This window comes from Oryctolagus cuniculus, chromosome 7 (assembly GCF_051225735.1).
Source record: "Oryctolagus cuniculus isolate XC-2025 breed Fujian yellow rabbit chromosome 7, ASM5122573v1, whole genome shotgun sequence".
Taxonomy (NCBI): Eukaryota; Metazoa; Chordata; class Mammalia; order Lagomorpha; family Leporidae; genus Oryctolagus; species Oryctolagus cuniculus.
In genome coordinates, this window is record NC_142873.1 from 49,562,196 (window position 1) to 49,577,897 (window position 15,702).

Below are 15,702 nucleotides of genomic sequence, written 5' to 3' on the forward strand. Positions count from 1 at the left end.
TCCACCAGCGCCTGGGGCCCCAAACCCAGAAGCTGCTTTGGGTTGGGTTTTAGCTCCTGTGGGGAGCCCCAGCAGGGTGAATGTTAATCCTACCTTTGGCTGGCTGTCTTTAAATAATTAGTCTTTAGACAGTGGCTGCAGAACAGCTTCCCTGTGTATTACAGTGTCTCATGCAGTCTAGAAGCCCCACTGAAGTGTGTGTCCCCATCTCTTATTTCTTAGAAACACAATGGAGTCCAGTGAGTCAACACTTACCGGGTATTTGAGAGCCTTTTCACCTGACAAGTTGTGTTTTGATGGCATTTTCTGGTTTCTCTATTTGCTCCCACTGCACGATCATAGTTTCATCTCAGTGCTCCTGGCTTTGCCTGCTGATTTTGGTGTGTGTTTATGTGCGTTTTGGCATATTTCACCGTTGGGAAGAGCAGGTGCCTTGTGCTTTTCCAACAGACATCAGAGCCTCCAGAATTCTCTAACTAGAGGCAGTTTGGAACGCAGCCCTGGTGTGTGTGACTGGCGACAGGTCGCTGACTGCGCCCTTTGCTCTTCGGATCTTTAAGTCGCTGTTCATTATTTTGCCTTCAAGAGGAAGAAGACTTGGTTTCAGTTTCCACAACTTATTATCTTTTCTTCCCTTATCATCTAAAGTCCTAACTTCAAAGGGATAATATGAAAGGTTTTATAGATGTTTTTCTTATTCTTAGCTGCCTGGAGAAGTTCTTGGGGTTTTTAGTCTGATTTATTATTTGTTGTGCGTGAATTGTAAATTGAGACACAGTTGAATGTGCTTCCTACTCATGTGCATTGTTTTCTGCTGGATGTCCTGGGTGACATGGGAGAATATGTAGTTTTTTAAATAATGTTTGTCCTGCTGTTTATCAGGTTTATGATTGCAGACTAGTGCCATGCTCTTTTATTTATTTGAAAGGTAGAGTTACAGAGAGAGGAGAGACAGAGGTAGAGAGAGGGGTCTTCCATCCACTGGTTCATGCCCCAGATGGCTGCAATGACCAGGGCTGGCCCAGGCCAAAGCCAGGAGCTAGGAGCTTCTTCTGTGTCTCCCACGAGGGGAGGGTCCCAGGGCTTTGGGCCATCTTCAGCTGCTTTCCCAGGCACATTAGCAGAGAGCTGATTGGAAGTTCAGCAGCCAGGTCTCAAACAGGGGCCTATATGGATTGTCAGCACTGCAGGCTGCAGCTTAGCCCACTGTGCCATAGCACTAGCCCCAGAATATGTAGTTCTTGCCCTTAAGGATCTCACAGTTTCTTTGGGAAGACAAGGCAGACATGGAAAAAGGTAACAATGTAGTCATGTATTCCCCTAATCTACAGGAATATGTTCCAAGAAACAAGAACTGTACTATCAGGCGATTTTTGTTTTTGTGTGAACATCAGAGTATATACTTAACCAACTAAGACCACTGTGTCACTAGGTGGTACGATAATGGAGCCACCATTGCATATATGATCCACTGTTGACTAAAACGTTGTTACATGGAGCATGACTGTAAAGTGGATGAGGATGCACTTTAGAATTCAGAGAGGCGGCTGGCATTGTGGTGCAGCAGGTTAAGCCACCGCCTGCCCCAGCACACAGTTCAAGACCCTTCTGCGCCTCTTCTTAGGAGGCTTCCTGATAATGTGTCTGGGAAGACAGTGGAAGATGTTCCAAGTGCTTGGTTCCCAGCCACCCATGAAGGAGATCAGGATGGAAGTTTTAGCTTCAGCCTGGCCCTTCGCTGGCTATTGCAGCCATGTTGGGAGTAAACCAGCAGATGGAAGATTTCTCTTTCTCCATTTCTTCCTCTGTCACTCTGTCTTTGAAATAAATAAATTTAAAAAAATCAGAGAGGCGTATGGTGGTGTTGGTGTGGGTAGGGAAGGTATGACAGACAAGGTGGGATTTAAATTGAATTTTGAAGGGTAGGTGGAATTCAGATTGAGAATACCAGAGACTGGGAGGTGGAAAAAGGAAGAACAAGTTGAGGAAGAAGGGAAAAACATTTAGTAAATTGTTGGTTTTTTAAATTGACAAGTGAAATACATTGCATACATATATTGCATTGTAGAATGGCTAAATCAAACTAACATGGATTACCTCACAAGCATCATTTTTTGGGGATGAGAGCTCTTCAAATCTGTCTTTGCAATATTAAAATGTACAATATATTGTTATTAATTGTAGTCATCACGTACAGTAGTGACTCATTGTTCTGCGCTTTTGGGAAAAGGCTCAGCGAGGTCAGGATTGTGTGAGTCAGTGAGTTTCATCTTTCATGGCCGTTTTTATGTACTTAATCTCATAGAATTGTCATGAACGTGTTGGCCATAAGAAAGACCAGGTCGGTAAGTGGCTGGTTCAGTGCGGATCTGAAAAACCAGTTCAAACACTGGTAAATTTGTATTAGGAGCTCTGTGTGTATAAACACACATATGCTAACATTACTTTTTTTTAACTTTCATTTATTTATTTTTATTTTATTTGCAAGGCAGAGAGGCAGAAAGAGAAATAGAGACAGATGGACAGAGAGTGATCTCCTGTCTTCTGGTTCACTTCCCAATGCCTGCAACTGCCAGGGATGGGCTAGGCTACGGTGGAGTCCATTGTCCAGTCTGGGTCTCCCATGTGGGTGGCAGGGGCCCAAGCACTTGGACCATCTTCTGCTGCTTTCCCAGGGGCATTAGCAAGGAAGCTGGATCAGAAACCATTACACTGGTTCCCCAAATTTTATTGGAGAGGCAGGAAGTGGAGAAGAGAGAGAGACAAAGAGGGAGAGAGAAGGAAAAGGGTAAGTAGAGACATAGAGAGAGCTCCATATTACCCCATCTCCCAGGGTCTGCACTAACAAGAAACTGCATTCAGGAGCCAGAGGCAGGAATTGAACTCAGGCACTCTGATGTGGGACATGGTCATGGTGTCTTGGATGCTGGGCTAAGTGCCCATCTCCACATCGTGTTTTAAGGAGCTGTTACTTGGTTTCTTTACACATTCAGTAGGAAGAACTACTTCAGAGCTGATCATCTCTTGCTGTTTTATTCACCATAGTACAGAGCCATAAGTGTTCTCAATGGGCTCGGGGTACAGGATTTTACAACACTTATTTCTTCTCCCTTCCCCAATTCCTAGGATTATAGCACTTCTAGATACATTTGGGTATGTGAAAACTTACCCAAGGTGCATCTCTGAAACATCCTTAGGTTTTTATTTATCGTTTTTCTGATCCTGTTTGAATGGTTCAGTTTTTCTATTTACAGCAAAAATAATTTTACTGAAATTTAGTGTATAACCTCAAGTCCCCAGATTTCACATTTATACATGAGTGGATAAAATGGCATTGCAATTTTTTTTTGGCATCAAATGATAGAAGAAATACCTGGCCGGCACCGCGGCTCAATAGGCTAATCCTCCGCCTTGCAGCGCCGGCACACCAGGTTCTAGTCCTGGTCAGGGCGCCAGATTCTGTCCCAGTTGCCCCTCTTCCAGGCCAGCTCTCTGCTGTGGCCTGGAAGTGCATTGGAGGATGGCCCAAGTGGTTGGGCCCTGCACCCCATGGGAGACCAGGAGAAGCACCTGGCTCCTGCCTTCAGATTGGCGCAGTGTGCCTGCCACAGCACACCAGCCGCGGCGGCCATTGGAGGGTGAACCAATGGCAAAGGAAGACCTTTCTCTCTGTCTCTCTCTCTCACTGTCCACTCTGCCTGTCAAAAAAATAAATAAAAATAAATAAATAAATAAAATAAAAAAAGAAGAAATACCTAAAGTAACTCCAAATTTATAGTTTCAAAATAGCAGTTTCTAGGGCTGGCACTGTGGCGCAGCAGGTTAATGCCCAGGTCTGAAGCACCGGCATCCTATATGGGCACCCATATGGAATGCTGGCATTGCAGGTGGTAGCTTTACCTGCTAGGCAGCTCTGGCCCCTGACGCTTCTTTTCAAATAAATAAATAAATCTTAAAGAAAAGAAAAGAAGTGTCAAAGAGAGAGGGAGAGAGAGATCTTTTGTCTGCTGGTTCATTTCCTAAAGGGCCAGGGCTGGGGCAGGCTGAAGCCAGGAGCCAGGAATGTCCCAGATCTCCCACATGTGTGGCAGGGGCTCAGCACTTGTACCATCATCTATTGCCTTCCCAGGCTCATTAGCAGGAAAGTGGATTGGAATTGGAATAGACTTGAACCAGCATCCAGTGTGGTTTACTAACGTCATGCTAGCCCCTTAAAATGTCATCCTTATCTATAAGTAACGTTACCTAGTTTGCTCTTTACCAGGTACTACACAAGACATTAATGATTGTGTTGTACTTGTAATGGCTCCAATACAGGAAGACTTCTGTCTGCTCTCTAATTAGAGTAGCTGAAAAAGATTTCTTAAAGACTTTGTAAGGGCCAGCACTGAGGCACAGCAGGTTAAAGCTCCTGCCTGCAGTGCCGCCATCCCATATGGGCACCAGTTCAAGTCCCAGCTGCTTCACTTCTGATCCAGCTCCCTGCTGATGTGCCTGGGAAAGCAGTGGAGGATGGCCCAAGTGCTTGGGCCTCTGCACCTACGTGGGAGACCCAGAAACTCCTGGCTCCTGGCTTCAGCCTGGCCCAACTCCAGTCACTTTGGCCATCTGGGGAGTGAACCAGCAGATGGAAGACCTCTCTCTCTGTCTCTACCTCTCTTTGTAAATCTGCCTTTCAAATAAATAAAAATAAATCTTTAAAAAAAAAGACTTTGTAATTCTTAAAACTCTTAAACTCACTGGCCTTGCTTAAATTGTGTGATTCTTAGAAATATCCCAGAGAGATATTTAAGTAATAGTAACAGTGTTGTTGAAGTAGGGGAAGCAATTTAGCGATTAATCTGTGTTTGGGAAATTATAATTCCTAGATTATCTCTCTCTCTTTTTTTTAAGATTTTTTTTTTTTTTTGACAGGCAGAGTGGACAGTGAGAGAGACAGAGAGAAAGGTCTTCCTTTGCCGTTGGTTCACCCTCCAATGGCCGCCGCGGCCGGCGCGCTGCGGCCGGTGCACCGCGCTGATCCGATGGCAGGAGCCAGGAGCCAGGTGCTTTTCCTGGTCTCCCATGGGGTGCAGGGCCCAAGCACCTGGGCCATCCTCCACTGCACTCCCTGGCCACAGCAGAGAGCTGGCCTGGAAGAGGGGCAACCGGGACAGAATCTGGCGCCCCAACCGGGACTAGAACCCAGTGTGCCGGCGCCGCTAGGTGGAGGATTAGCCTAGTGAGCCGCGGCGCCGGCCTTTTTTTTTTTTAAGATTTATTTATTTGAAAGGCAGAATTAAAGAGAGAGGCAGGGGCAGAGAGAGAGAGATCTTCCATCTGCTGGTTCACTCCCCAGATAGCCACAATGGCCAGAGCTGCGGTGTTCTGAAGCCAGGAACCAGGTGCATCCTCTGCATCTCCCACGCAGGTTCAAGGGCCCAAGGATCTGGGCTATCTTCTACTGCTTTCTCAGGCCATAGCAGAGAGCTGGATCAGAAGTGGAGCAGCCAGGACTCAAACCGGTGCCCATATGGGATGCCAGCACTACAGGTCGTGGCCTTACCTGCTATGCCACAGTGCCAGCCCCAAGATTATCTTAAACTCTGTTGTTAGTGACTTACTGCCTACCAAGTACTGGTTATCTAGCATCTTTTTGCTGCTGTATAACAGTTGAACATTAAGTATATTTTGATTCAGAGTGATGCAAATCGAACATCAAATAAAGATTTATTTATTTATTCGAAAGTCAGAGTTACACAGAGAGAGGAGAGGTAGAGAGAGAGAGGGGGGTCTTCCGTCCGATGGTTCACTCCCAGATGGCTGCAACAGCCGGAGCTGCGCTGATCCGGAGCCAGGAGCTTCTTCCAGGTCTCCCATGCGGGTATAGGGGCCCAAGGACTTGGGCCATCTTCTACTGCTTTCCCAGGCCATAGCAGAGAGCTGGATCGGAAGAGGAGCTGCCGAGACTAGAACTGGCGCCCATATGGGATGCCGGCACTTCAGGCCAGGGCGTTAACCCGCTGTGCCACAGTGCCGGCCCCAAATAGTTATTCTTTTTTTTTTTTTTTTTTTTACAGGCAGAGTGGACAGTGAGAGAGAGAGGTCTTCCTTTGCCGTTGGTTCACCCTCCAATGGCCGCCGCGGCTGGCGCATCGCGCTGATCCGATGGCAGGAGCCAGGTACTTATCCTGGTCTCCCATGGGGTGCAGGGCCCAAGCACTTGGGCCATCCTCCACTGCACTCCCGGGCCACAGCAGAGAGCTGGCCTGGAAGAGGGGCAACCGGGAAAGAATCCAGTGCCCCAACCAGACTAGAACCTGGTGTGCCGGCGCCACAAGGCGGAGGATTAGCCTAGTGAGCCACAGCGCCGGCTCAAATAGTTATTCTTAAAAAGTGACTTTGGGGCTGGTGCTGTGGTGTAGCAGGTTAAGCCTTTGCCTACAGTGTCAGCATCCCATAAGAGTGCTGGTTTGAGTCCTGGCTGCTCTACCTCTGACCCAGGTCCCTGCTGATGTGCCTGGGAAAGCAGTGGAGGGTGGCTCAAGTCCTTGGACTCCTGTGCCCACTTGGGAGACCCAAAAGAAGCTCTTGGCTCCTAGCTTTGGCCTGGCCCAGTCCTGGCCATTGGGGCCATTTGAGGAGTGAACTAGCAGAACCTCTCTGTCTTCCTCTGTCTCTGTGAAACTGCCTTTCAATAAATAAAATAAATCTTTAAAAAAGTGATTTTAGTTTTTTAGATCTTTATCTAAAAGATTACAGTGGTACAAAATGCAGATGCCATCATATGAAATTTGAGCATGCAGTGTCAAAAAATGTATTGCCTGTAAGATCTAGAATAAGAAATACGTATTCTTGTGGTAAAAGGGTAGTTCTAGCCTTGACGTTTTACTGATACATAGATATTTATACATGAGGGAAATTTGTGGGACTTTTTCAATATGAGGAAGAAAAAAGTCATAAACTCAATTTAGGTAAAATTGCTTGTCTTTTTTGGGGGGAAGTACCAACTGAACGCTCATACTTTGTGTTTCTTTATGTTTAGTTGGCTTTTTATGACCTTTGCTAATGTTTACGAAGTAGATGCTATAGATGCTAAGGTCTTTCAGATAGCCAGATTAGAAGAAGTTGTCAACTACTTCTTTTAAGAATAAGAAGCCTGTGGATGCTGGCTTTTATTTCATCTCTTCTCAGCTTAATAGTGGGCAATAAAGGCAAACATTGTGGTGCAGCCAATTAAACTGCCATTTGGGGTGCCTGCATCCTGTTTTGGAGTTCGTGGTATTGAGTCCCACTTCTACTTTTTTTTTTTTTTTAAGATTCATTTATTTTTATTTGAAAGGCATAATTACAGAGAGGCAGAGAGAGAGAGAGGAGAGAGAGGTCTTCCATCCTCTGGTTCACTTCCCAGATGGCCACAATGGCTGGAGCTGAGAGAGAGAGAGAGAGAGAGAGAGAGAGAGGAGAGAGAGGAGAGAGAGGTCTTCCATCCTCTGGTTCACTTCCCAGATGGCCACAATGGCTGGAGCTGCACCGAACCGGAGCCAGGAGCTTCTTCCAGGTCTCCCATGCAGGTGCAGGGGCCCAAGTGTCTGGGCCATCTTCTGCTTTTCTAGGCCATAGCAGAGCTGGATCAGAAGTAGAGCAGCCAGGACTCGAACCAGCGCCCATATGGGATGCCGGCACAGCAGGTGGTGGCTTTACCCACTTTACCACAGCATTGGCAAATTCTAATTCTTCTACTTCTACTTCTAATCCACCTTCCTGCTGATGTGCTTGGGTTGCAGCAAATGATGATTAAATACTCGGGTTCTTACCAACCATGTGGGAGACCAGGTGGAATTCTGGCTTCTGGCTTCAGCTTGGCCCAGCCCTGGCTATTGTGGGCATTTGAAGGATGAAACAGAGGATGGAAAATCTCTCCCTCTGTCTTCTGTGTGTGTGTCATTCTGTCTTCCAAATTAATTTAAAAAAAAGTTAAAAAATAGTGAGCAGAAAGGAGGTAGAGTATAGAGCAGTGGTTTTCTTTCTTTCTTTTTTTTAAAGGTTTATTTTTATTTATTTGAAAGAGTTACAGAGAGAGGTAGAAAGAGAAAGAAAGATCTTCCATCCACTGATTCACTCCCCAAATGGCTGCAATGGCCGGAGCTGAGCCGATCTGAATCCAGGAGCCAGGAGCTTTTTCCAGAGCTTAGCCGATCCAAAGCCAGGAGCCAGGAGCTTCTTCCAGGTCTCCCATGTGTGTAGGGGCCCAAAGACAGGCCATCTTCTATGAATGTGGTTTTCAACTGGAGGCAGGTTTTTTTCTCTCCAGGAAACATTTGACAATGACTGTAGACCTTTTTGATTGTCTTAACTGGGGGATGAGAGGTCATTACTGTCATCTGATGGGTAGAGGCTGGAGATGCTACAGTGCACAGGGCAGCCCTGCATGAAAGAGAATTATTGGGCCTCAAAAGGTCAAGAATGCTGATGTTAAGAAGCCCTGGTGTGCATAAAAGGATGGGTCATTGTCGTCTTGTGTTTCTGGTACTTAGGGTTTTGGTTTCTACTTTTGGGATCATGATGCGAATTTTTAGTAAGATAATTGAGACCATATAATTTTAGCCAAAACTCTCATGGGAGGAATTGTTTAGAAGATAGACTAGGGCTCTACAGTAGTTAGTGGCTATTGTTACTCTATTATAGTAGTATCTGTTGGGATTACTTTCTCTCCTTGTGGTTACTGAGACCAGAGAAATTGGATTACTACTCTCAAGTTACACATGGTAGGTCAATTTCTGAAAGAAAAGTATCTGAATTTTTTGTCAGCTGGGAATTGTGGTAGTAACACTGCATGTAATTTAGTAAGACATCTGGAAATTTGTTTGAAAACAAAGCAAACAACAAGCCTGATTTAGTTTTTCTGTAGTTTACCTTAACATTGATCATGGAAAATTTGTGCTTAAGTCATAGTTTTTTTAAACTCTGATCAGGAGGGTGGATTGAAGTCATTTGTCCTTTTCTAATACTAATTCTTCATGGACTGGAGCTGAGTAATCTGATGCTCTCATTTTGCTGTAGTGTATCCCACTGTAAAATGATACTTAGGTGTACCTATTGGAAGCCTGAATGAACAGAGGAATGGAGCTATGTAATCCTGATTGGAAGGCAGTGTAAGAATGAGTAATCCCTATTTGAGGAGAAATAGGATCTTTACCATAGTAGAAAGAGTTTAGATTGTTTCATGTGGAGAAATTTAGGTTAGGTGCTGAAAGAGTTTTCTTTTGAATTATTAGCAGTTCAGCATTTCTTAGAAGTCCACTGATGTGTGTAAGATTGAAGTGCGTTGGCTCTAGTGATTTTTTTTTATTTTTTTATTTTTTTTATTTTTGATAGGCAGAGTAGACAGTGAGAGAGAGAGATAGAGAAAGGTCTTCCCTTGCCGTTGGTTCACCCTCCAATGGCCGCCGCTGCAGCCGGCGCACCGCGCTGATCCTGGCAGGAGCCAGGAGCCAGGTGCTTTTCCTGGTCTCCCATGGGGTGCAGGGCCCAAGCACCTGGGCCATCCTCCACTGCACTCCCTGGCCATAGCAGAGAGCTGGCCTGGAAGAGGGGCAACCGGGACAGAATCCGGCGCCCCGACCGGGACTAGAACCCGGTGTGCCGGCGCCGCAAGGTGGAGGATTAGCCTATTGAGCCACGGCGCCGGCTTCTAGTGATTTTAAACCAGGCATCCTTTTCTTGTATCATGAGTTTACTGTTGAATCTTTTTTCCCCCAAATAGACGAATCAGTGTGGTCTTCCTGCATATCCATCAAGACAGGTAATCTGGGGGCCGGTGCCATGGCTCAGTAAGTTAATCCTCTCCTTGCGGCACCCACATCCTATATGGGCGCTGGTTCTAGTCCTGACTGCTCCACTTCTGGTCCGGCTCTCTGCTGTGGCCTGGGAAAGCAGTAGAAAATGGCTCAAGTCCTTGGGCCCCTGCACCCGCATGGGAGACCAGGAAGAAGCACCTGGCTTCAGATCGGCATAGCTTTAACCGTTGCAGCCATTTAGGGAGTGAACCAACAGAAGGAAGACCTTTCTCTCTGTTTCTCCCTCTCACTCTCTGTAATTCTATCTCTCAAATAAATGAATAAAAAATTAAAAAAAAAACAGGTAATCTGTCCTTGATGATTTCAACAGGTGTTACGGGGAACTTCTTAGCAGACAAGATGTGCCTTATTTACCTTCTTGTCCCTCACTTTGATGTTGTGCAAACTTGAATAGACTTTAAGCCTATAAAACTATCTTCCAATAAAGATTTCATTATGTTCACTTTTTACCATATTAAGAAAAATTTTTTTCTAGTTACATGCTTTATTCTTTTCCCAGATGAACTGAGACTTGTCAGCATCTTGCAGTGATACTCGTCTTCTAGCCTGGTAGTTCTCAGATCTCTCAGACCCAGTGCCCCCTTTTAATAATAAATATTTTGAAATACTTTAATGAATTGAAATTCATAGGCAATACAATTTTCCTACAAATGTAATTTAGAAACTTTCTAGTTGTAAAATAAATGATAAGTAAAAATAAGATAATTCATGATAAAATATATTTCAGTCTCTTAATTCATGGTCATCTATAACAGGAAGATATAATGTAGTAGATATTGACACTAGGTACAGAGTCAGCCTGACATGACAGCTACTGTAGTCAGTAGATTCCTATAAAGATTTTTTTTAAATATTTTATTTATTTATTTGAGAGGTAGAGTTACAGACAGTGAGAGTCAGAGAGAAAGGTCTTCCGTCTGTTGGTTCACTCCCCAGTGGCCGCAATAGTCGGAGCTGCGCCAATCCGGAGCCAGGAGCTGCTTCTGGGTCTCCCACGTGGGTGCAGGGGCCCAAGGGCTTGGGCCATCTTCTACTGGTTTTCCAGGCCATAGCAGAGAGCTGGATTGGAAGTAGAGCGGCTGGGACTAGAACTGGTGCCCATATGGGATATTGGTGCCACAGGCGGGGTATTAACCTACTGCGCCATAGCGCCGGCCCCCTATAAAGATATTTGTAACTTAAATACCATGAGACGGAAGCCACTACAATGATGATAAGTTCTTGGTAATAAAAGTACAACTTTCTCTTCCTTTATCCAGTAATTACCTTTCTAGACATTTGTATATATTAAAATTATGTAGAAAGTCTTGGTGTTTTTATGTAGAATGGAATTAGGTCCTAGGTGTTGGTAATTATGGAGATGTTTTCAATCCACTTAAACTGTTCATGTGTAAGTTTGAGAATAGAGACATTTTTTTTCTTGTGCTGGAATTCCCTATGTTTTCCTGGCCTTTGCCGTTAAATGTCAGTAGCACTTCTTTTTTTTCCCCCCAAATAAACCTTTTATTTAATGAATACAAATTTCATAAGTACAACTTTAGGAATATAGTTATTCTTCCTACCATACTTGCCCCCCCCACCCTTTTCCTCCCTCTCCCCTTCCCAGGTCCATTCTCCATTAAGATTCATTTTCAATTAACTTTGTACACAGAAGACCAACTCTATACTAAGATTTCAACGATTTGTACATACATGCACACACAAACTGAGAACAACTTTTACAGTTAACTCTTATAATATAACTCAATAAGGACAGAGGTCCTGCATGGGAAGTTAGTGCACAGTGGCTCCTGTTGTTAATTAATTAATTAAATTTTTAAAAGATTTATTTATTTATTTATTTTAAAGAGTTACACAGAGAGTTGAGAGGCAGAGAGAGAGAGGTGGGGGATCTTCCATCCGCTGGTTCACTCCCCAGATGGCCGCAATGGCCAGAGCTGTGCCAATCCGGAGCCAGGAGCTTCTTCCAGGTCTCCCATGTGGGTACAGGGACCCAAGGACTTGGGCCATCTTCTTCTGCTTTCCTAGGCCATAGCAGAGAGTTGGATTTGAAGTGGAGCAGCCGGGTCTCGAACTGACGCCCATATGGGATGCAGGCGCTTCTGGCCAGGGCGTTAACCCGCTGCAACACAGTGCCAGCCCCTGTTGTTAATTTAGCAATTAACACTCTTATGTACGATGTCAGTGACTACCCAAGGCTCTTGACATAAGCTGCCAAGGAAGTCTTTTGAATCCACACTGTCAGTATTTAGACAAGACCATAAGCAAAGTGGAAGTTCTCTCCTCCCTTTAGAGAGAAGTACATCCTTCTTTGATGGCCTGTTCTTTCCACTGGGATCTCTCTCACAGAGACCCTTCATGTAGAACATTTGCCACAGTGTCTTGGCTTTTCATGCCTGAAATGCTCTCCTGAGTTTTTCAGCCAGACCAGGATATCTTTAGGGCTGATTCTGAGATCAGAGAGTAGCACTTTTTAATTGCTGTAATAATCAAAATGCTTCCATAGATGTCCAGATTGTCTAATAGTCAATTGTATTGTCCTCATTAAGAATGATTTTTTTTTTTTTGACAGGCAGAATTAGAGAGAGAGAAAGGTGCTTCCATTGGTTCACCCCCCAAATGGCTGCTACGGCTGGCGCGCTGTGCCGATCAGGAGCCAGGCGCCTCCTCCCAGTCTCCCATGTGGGTGCAGGGCCCAAGCACTTGGGCCATCCTCCACTGCCTTCCTGGGCCACAGCAGAGAGCTGGACTAGAAGAGGAGCAACCGGGACAGAATCCGGTGCCCCAACCAGGACCAGAACCCGGGGTGCTGACGCCGCAGGCAGAGGATTAGCCTAGTGAGCCGTGGCCCCAGCCATTAAGAATGATTTTTAATTGTACAGGAAAATATTCTTCCATTTTATCATTCACTGTTTCACTCTTTCTTTTGTTTATTATTTACTACTTTAACACAATATTTTTCCCATCTTAAAATATTCACTCTTTGTGTTTTAGACTTTTACAAGCTTTCCATGACAAAGATTTCCTGAATTTGCTTGTCTTTTAGATAGTTCCTACCATGTGTCTTTATTTTAAAATTTATTTATTTTATAATAATTTGGGGATTGGGAGAGTGGGCAGAGAGCACCTGTGCTTCTACCCCCTGATTGACTCCTCAAATACCTGCAGCAGCCAGGACTGGGTCGGGCTGAAGCCAGAAACTCAGTCCAGGTCTCCGCGTGGGTGGCCGGAATCTATTTACTGGAGCCATTACTGCTGCTTCCCAGGATCAGCGTTAGCAGGAAGGTGGATTTGGAAGCAAAGTTCGGAACTGAACTCTGGTACTCTAATGTAAGCATCTTAATGGCCAGGCTAAATACCCTCTCCTTGATTGCTTTTTATTTAATTTTTAGAGATTTATTTATTATCCAGTGCTGAGGCTCAATAGGCTAATCCTCCACCTGCGGTGCCGGCACACTGGTTCTAGTCCCGGTTTGGGCGCTGGATTCTGTCCTGGTTGCTCCTCTTCCAGTCCAGCTCTCTGCTGTGGCCTGGGAAGGCAGTGGAGGATGGCCCAAGTCCTTGGGCCCTGCACCCGCATGGGAGACCAGGAGAAGCACCTGGCTCCTGGCTTTGGATCGGCGTGGTGCGCCAGCCGCAGCGGCCATTGCGGGGTGAACCAACGGAAAAAGAAGACCTTTCTCTGTCTTTCTCTCTCACTGTCCACTCTGCCTGTCAAAAAAAAAAAAAAGATTTATTTATTTACTTGAAAGTCAGAGTTACACAGAGAGAGGAGAGGCAGAGAGAGAGAGAGAGAGAGAGAGAGAGAGAGAGATCTTCCATTTGCTGGTTCACTCCCCAATTGGCCACAATGGCTGGAGCTGCAGCAATCCGAAGCCAGGAGCCAGGAGCTTCTTCTGGGTCTCCCATGCAGGTGCAGGGGCCCAAGGACTTGAGCCATCTTCCACTGCTTTCCCAGCCCGTAGCAGAGAGATGGATCGAAGGTGAAGCAGCCGGGACTTGAACTGGCACCCATATAGGATGCTGGCACTGCAGGCAGTGGCTTTACCTGCAACACCACAAGCAGCTATTTCATTAATCATTTGTAGCTGAATTTGTTGAAAGAAATTTTGCTTCTTGTAATGGATCATCTCCAGTTTAAATAGTAGTCTTACTTTCAGACAGACCAATTAAGTTGTTTGTTCCATGACTTTGAATTTATAGTGTCGGCTACTAGGTCTTTTTTTTTTTTTTGTAAATATTTATTTGTTTATTTGAAAGACAGAGTTATAGAGAGGCAGAGTCAGAGAGAGAGAGACAGAGATGTCTTCCATCCGCTGGTTCACTCCCTAGATGACCGCAATGGCTGGAGCTGAACTGATTTGGAGCCAGGAGCTGGAAGCTTCTTCCTGAAGCTGAAGCTCCCAGCTCGGAACTCAATCTAGGTCTCCCACATGGGTAGCAGGAACCCAATTAATTGAGCCATCCCTGCTGCCTCCCAGGAAAGGGCCTAAGAACCTGGGCCATCCTCTACTGCTTTCCCAAGCCATAGCAAGAGAGCTGGATCAGAAATGGAGTAGCCAGGACTTGAACCAGAGCCCATATGGGATGCTGGTGGCATTACCCACCACGCCACAGTGTGGCCCCAGACTGCTAGTTCCTAATCTCGTGATATGGTTACTGCTGAGTGTTTCAAGGCATTAGACCAAGTTAAGAGAAGTTAGATTGAGAAATGGGAATTTTATACCTTACTCTTGTCAGTTTGGAAAAATTGTTGTTTGGATTACTGATGTGTAAAAATTATAGTGGCATATTTACTTTCTGTTTAATAACATATAAAGGCAAATGCAGCAAATTAGCTGTCACTTATAGTCCTGATTTGCAAATTTTAGATTAAAAAGTGATTGAATGTAATATTAATAAGCAGGAATCACAGAGTTGTTTAATTGCATGAATTTTTCAATCTTTACTAATCACTGAAATGATTGGGTTATTATTGTCTCCCAAGTGTAGGTGCTGATTCAATGAGGGAACCTGTTTAGTACTAGACAAGCGTCCTGTTTTGACATATAACCAGTATTAGAAGGACAGATTCACAGTTCCCAAGGTTTTTAATAAGGTTAGCAGTATATCATAGATCTGTCTCAACCTGAAACACTAGTGCCATAAATGCATTCCAGAAGTATGTCTCTTTCTATTCCTGAGTTGATATGAGTCTGGATTTTTTTGTTGTTGTTGTTGAGGACACCCGCTACTCTGTACTTGTGAATTGTAGCCCTTTGAAGTTGTTTTGTGTTTGAGAACAGCATTAAAATAATGAGTACTTTTAGATCATGCAGTAATAATACTAGTCCATTTGTCTCCATTCAGTAGCTTTATTTGTTCCTTTTTTATTCCAGGAGCTGTTCTAGGTATTTGGGCTGTACTTAGAAAGAAGTAAAGGTATTCATAAAATGTTGAGGAAAATGAATATGGAATTAACATTTAAGTATTTTTCTCTTCCTTTACTTTATTTCTGTCTAAGATTTATTTATTTGAAAGACATAGTGACACAGAGGTGGAGACAGTAAGGGAGACTTTTCATCCATTGGTTCACTCCCCAAATGCCTGCAACAGCCAGGGTTGAACTAGGCCAAAGCCAGGAACTAGGAACTCCATCTGGTTCCCCATGTGGGTGGCAGGAACCCAGGTTTTTGGACCAACAGCTGCTGCCTGCCAGTCACATTGGTAAGAAGCTGGGCTGGAAGTACAGAGTAGCCAGGACTTGAACCAGACTCTCTAACATGGGAGGTCGGCATCCCAGGCAGCAGGCTAACCTACCTCTCCACAGTGCCCATACCTGTTTGTTTATGTGAGAGGGTGGGAGGGAGGTCTTCTATCTGCT

General features: G+C 44.8%; 1 protein-coding gene across 4 annotated transcripts in view; it reads left to right on the forward strand.

Annotated features, from left to right (window-relative positions):
- Window positions 1-15,702, forward strand: part of RNF115 (ring finger protein 115) — an 84,479-nt gene that overhangs the window by 1,412 nt on the left and 67,365 nt on the right. The window lies entirely within an intron of this gene.